The 5,421-nt window shown below is 47.9% G+C and overlaps 1 pseudogene across 1 annotated transcript in view; it reads left to right on the plus strand.

The window, feature by feature from the left end:
* LOC308277274 (histone-lysine N-methyltransferase SETMAR-like) overlaps positions 1-707 on the plus strand; it is a 111,165-nt pseudogene extending 110,458 nt beyond the window's left edge. The window contains exon 2 of the transcript in view: positions 1-707. This exon is cut by the window's left edge and continues 58 nt beyond it. The product of the transcript in view is annotated as a histone-lysine N-methyltransferase SETMAR-like (transcript).
* The last annotated feature ends 4,714 nt before the right edge of the window (positions 708-5,421 follow it).

Genomic DNA, 5,421 nt, shown 5'->3' on the forward strand with positions numbered 1-5,421 from the left:
TTCCCGGCTGAAGGTGCGGGGCCGTCCCCTGCCTCCCCGGCTCTTGCCCCTGCCTCCACCAGGACAAGAACTATGACGAGCACTTGTGCCTCAGGGTGCTAGGCCCGGGAGCCAAGCACTCCAGGCCCGTCTTTGAATGCAACGCCCTGTGCCAGTGTGCGGACCATTGCACAAACAGAGTGGTCCAGAGGGGGCTGCAGTTCCGCCTGCAGGTGTTCAAGATGGACGGAAAGGGCTAGGGGCTGTGGACCCTGGAGTGGATACCCAAAGGGAGATTCGTCTGTGAATACGCCGGCGATGTCTTGGGCGCCTCGGAAGCGCGGAGAACTCACTCGCAGAAGAGGCAGGACCCCAACTACATCATCGCCGTCAGGGAGCACGTGTGTGGCGGGCCGGTCCTGGAGACCTTCGTGGACCCCACGTCCATCGGCAACGCCGGCCGGTTCCTGAACCACTCCTGCCAGCCTAACCTGGTCATGGTCCCCGTCCGAGTCGACTCGATGGTACCTAAACTGGCCCTCTTCGCAGCCACGGCCATCGGCCCGGGAGAAGAGCTCTCTTACGACTATTCGGGAAGGTTCCTCAACCCCGTGGAAGGGGGCGAAGAAGAGAGGCCCCAGGGCGGGCAGCTGCGGAAACCCTGCTCCTGCGGGGCCGCAGCGTGTGCCGGCTTCCTGCCTTTTGATGGTTCACTGTACCGCCCTTAGCCGGGCGTCCTTCAGGAAGAGTACAGGCAGAGGCTGGCCTCGAACCTGTGCCCCTCCTGGCTCAGCCTCCCAGTCCACGCTCGGATCTCGCAGCTCTGATCTTTTAGGAGAAACAGTCTCCTGGTTGAAGCTACCATTACTGGGCTCTCGCACCGAATCCAATCCGTACCGGGACTGCAAACGCATCTCACCATGCCTGGTTGCTTTCTTTTCCTCTTCGTTTTTACATAGATACATAACTGTTCAGAATACTCGCTTTCCCAGTTAGACACGACTAAGTGTTTTCTTGCTTGCAGGATAAAAGCAAAAAATTGTGTGTCCTTAAGTTGGGTATCTTGCCCTTCTCTTCTTTCATCCTATAAGCAGAAATGTGTATGTGATGACCGGGGTAGGGGCAGCAATCCTAGCAGGCCACACTCCAAGGTGATCCTCAGAAAGGGTCCTGCAAGCCGGGAGTGGTGGCGCACGCTTGTCATCCCCGCGCTTGGGAGGCGAAGACAGGAGGATCGCGCAGGTTCGAAGCCAGCTAAGCTGGCGTAAGAGATCCTGTTTCCAAATAAAATATAAAATATAATACATACATACATACATACATACATACATAACTACATACATACATAAATAACATCTGAGCCAGGCGTGATGGCTATTCTTGTAATCCCCGTGCTTTGGAGGCAAAGACAGGAGGATCGCGCAGTTTTGAAGCCAGCCAAGCTGGCGTAAGAGATCCTGTTTTCAAATAAAATATAAAATATAAAATAGGTCTGGAGTGTAGTCTGGAGGTAGAAGGGCTTCCAGGAGCCCCGGGACCACCAAAACAAAACAAAAAGGATCATGCAAACTGAGCATGGTGGGTGCACGCTTGTAATCCCAGCACTTGGGAGGCTGAGACAGGAGGATCGCACGGGTTCGAAGCCAGCCTCAGCTACTGAGTGAGGCTCTCAGCAACTTAGTGAGACCCTGTTTCCAAATAAAACATAAAAAGGTCTGGGAGTATAGCCCGGAGGTAGAAAGCCTCTGGGTTCCACCCCCAGTACTATCAAAAAGAAATAAAGAATAAAAAATAGGGGCGGGGGATGTCACTTGGAGGTCGAATGCCCCTAGATTCCATCCCCAGTACCACAAAAGAAGAGGAAGAGGAAGAAGAGGAGGAGGAGGAGGAGGAGGAGGAGGAGGAGGAAGCAAGGGCGTGTTGAACAAATCAGCAAGGTAGAAGGTGGTATGAGTATCGGTACTGTGGAAAACGCTACGTTCTGATCTCACAGCGCTGTTTCTTTAGAAGAAACAGTCTCCTTGTTTAAGCTGCCATTATTGGGCTTTTGCACCAAATCCAGCCATGATTCAAGAAAACCCTAGTTCTGGGAGGCTGAGACAGGAGAATTACAGGTTCAAGGCCAGCCTCAGCAACTTAGCAAGGGCTCCGTAACTTAGTGAGACTCTGCTTCAAAATGAAAAATTCAAGACAGGTGTGGTGGCACACACTCACAATCCTAGCACTTAGGAGGCTGGGACAGGAGGATGGCAATTTTGATTGTGTGTGTGTGTGTATGTATGTGTGTGGTACTGGGGGAGGAACCCAGGGGCTTTCTACCTCTGGACTATACTCCCAGACTTTTTTTTTTTTTTTTGGTGGTACTGGGGTTCCTGGAAGCCCTTCCACCTCCCAGACCTATTTTATGTTTTTTTTGTTTTTTTGTTTTGTTTTTGTGGTACTGAGGGTGGAACCCAGGGGCTTTGTACCTCCGGGCTATACTCCCAGACCTATTTTTGGAAACAGAGTCTCACTAAGTTACTGAGAGCCTCACTAAGTAGCTGAGGCTGGCTTCGAACCTGTGTGATCCTCCGGTCTCAGCCTCCCAAATGCGGGGATTACAAGCGTGCGCCACCACGTCCGGCTTTATTTTATATTTTTTTAAAATTTGGAAACAGGGTCTCTTAAGCCAGCATGGCTGGCTTTGAACCTGCGTGATCCTCCTGTCTCAGCCTCCCTAGCGCGGGGATTACAAGCATGCGTCACCACGCTCAGCTTGATTTTAATTTTTTTATTGGTGCATTGTTGCAGAGGGTTTTTGGGGGGGGTACTGGGGTTCCTGGAAACCCTTCTACCTCCGGGCTAAATTCCCAGAACTATTTTATACTTTTTTTTTTAAACAGAGTCCCATAAGCCAGCTAGGCTGGCTTCAAACCTGCGTGATCCTCCTGTCTCAGTTTCCCAAGCGCAGGGATTACAAACGTGCGCCACCACGCCCGGCTGCAATGAATTTTGATCAATCAAAAAATAATCCCCAAAGAAAAGTATAATGCAGTACATTAAGCTCCACTCCTGGGCAGTCTCGTTCTCGCTGTGATGATTCCTAAAGAAAAGTATAATGCAATACATTAACCTCCAGTAGAGGGCAGTCTCGTCGCTGAAATGATCCCCAAGGAAAAGTACAATGCAATACATTGACCTCCACTAGAGGGCAGTCTCGTCGCTGAAATGATCCCTAAAGAAAAGTATAATGCAAAACATTACCTTCCACTAGAGGGCAGTGTTGTTCTTGCTGAGATGATCCCCAAAGAGTAATTCAATACATTGACCTCCACTAGAGGGCAGTCTCGTCGCTGAAATGATCCCCAAAGAAAAGTACAATGCAATACATTGACCTCCCCTAGAGGGCAGTCTCGCAGTCACTGAAATGATCCCCAAAGAAAAGTTTAATGCAAAACATTAACCTCCACTAGAGGGCCGTCTCATTCTCACTGAGAAGATCCCCAAAGAAAAGTATAATGCAACACATTAACCTCCACTAGAGGGCAGTGTTGTTGTCACTGAAATGATCCCCAAAGAAAAGTAAAATGAAAAACAGTAAGCTCCACTAGAGGGCAGTCTCGCTCTCGCTGAGATGATCCCCAAAGAAAAGTAAAATGCAATACATTAACCTCCACTACAGTGGAGTCTAAACTCGCTGAGATGATCCCCAAAGAAAAGTATAATTCAATACATTAACCTCCACTAGAGGTCAGTCTCGCTCTCGCTGAAATGATCTCCAAAGAAAAGTAAATGCTAAACAGTGACCTCCACTACGGCTATTCCTTCGAGTGTGTCCACTAGTGTCCAACAGAGATGGACTCCTGGCTGAAGCCTTTGCTGCACTCGTGGCACACGTCCGGCTTCTCTCTGCAGTGCTTTTTCTCGTGGACGATGAAGTGGGACTTCCGCCTAAAGCCTCACCTGCCACACTCGAGGCACATATGGCTTCTCGCCGAGTGCGTCTTCACATGGGTGGGAAGTTGCGGCAGACTGGCTCAGCTGGGCACTGAATATGGGCACTGAGTCCGTTCGGGACAGAGTTTCTCAGAAAGGTGGGCAAAGGTTTCGGTTATAGTTCTGCAGCCACTTCCCTGCAGCGATTTTTTCCCTTTTTTATGAAATAAACTCCTTTAAGTTCCTGTTCACAGCACTAAAAGTGGAGATTCCTCTCCGGGGGGGGGGGGAAATCTGAAACGATTGACACGGACAAATGCCTCTTGTGCAATTGACACTTTATTCTAGGCACAAGATTTTTTTGTACTTCCCTATTTCCCGTGATTCCCTAGTAGTAAAGTGCAAACACCCAAAAAACAATAGTGAGATATACATGTAAATCACCAACCCTGAACAAGACAAAAGTGAGGCCTGTGACAGCCCAGGTCTTTGTGATTGAAATCAGTCCCATGACCCTGCAGGTGGGTCTTGTGCTTCAAGTCAGCCCCTTTGGCCTTGCCTTGGCCTTGCAGCTGCAGAGGCTTTTAGTGGGCAAATTCCAGAGGAATAAAAGTCACACCCAAAATCCCTTGAAGAATTCAGTTTTTAAGAGTTTTCTTTAACCCTTTGGGAACCTTTTATTCCTAGGGCTTAGTCCAAAGTCCTTCTCTATCTAGCAACCTCCTTTGAGCTGCATAGGGAAGAAGTTGGAGATTCCAGCTTTCATACATGTAGTTGGCGTAGGGAAATCGTGTACATTTATGACGATTTAGAGGATTTCGATGAATGTCTGTTGGATTTTGTCTGCAATACCATCTGCTGTCTGAACGCTTCACCCTATTAAACACTTAAAATATATTTTAGTAGACAGGGCCCAAAAAACAGCATGAAGTTTTTATTATATCTGTCTTTTGTTCTGTCATAACTATTTTAACCAGGTGGTGTCGCACTGTCTCCAGCCAGTGCTATCACTAGGTGCAAAGGTCAAGATTCCTCCTAGCTCTCTGCTCTATTGTAATGATTAGAATGAAGGTCACAGATAGGGAGGAATTCTGCATTTGTAATTGCTGTAGCAGGAATGCTTCCACAGGATCTGAATTCTGACTAGAATTAAGTCTTTGAGCAAAGCCGAGGGTGTTTAGAGGCTTAGACAAATTATTAGAAAATTTATTTTCCACAGACTCAGTTTCTCTCACAGTCCTGATCTTATATCACTGGAGCAATTCGTGTGAAAATTTAAAAGAATCATTACCAAAAGAATAATAATTATGAAAGAATATCTAGGAGTGGGGGAGTACTTTGGCCAGAGACAACACTTTCCCTCGGGGCTCTGCTTTCTTTAAGCCAGCCAAATTTTTTAAAAATTATTTTTATTGGTGCATTGTAATCATACATCACATTGGAATACAAGACTTGAGAGGATATACAAGCACACATCATCCAATAACCCTCATCCAGTCCCCATCCCATTCCCTCCCCCTCCCTCGA

This window comes from Muscardinus avellanarius (genome assembly GCF_963383645.1).
Source record: "Muscardinus avellanarius genome assembly, chromosome: 19".
NCBI classification, from domain to species: domain Eukaryota; kingdom Metazoa; phylum Chordata; class Mammalia; order Rodentia; family Gliridae; genus Muscardinus; species Muscardinus avellanarius.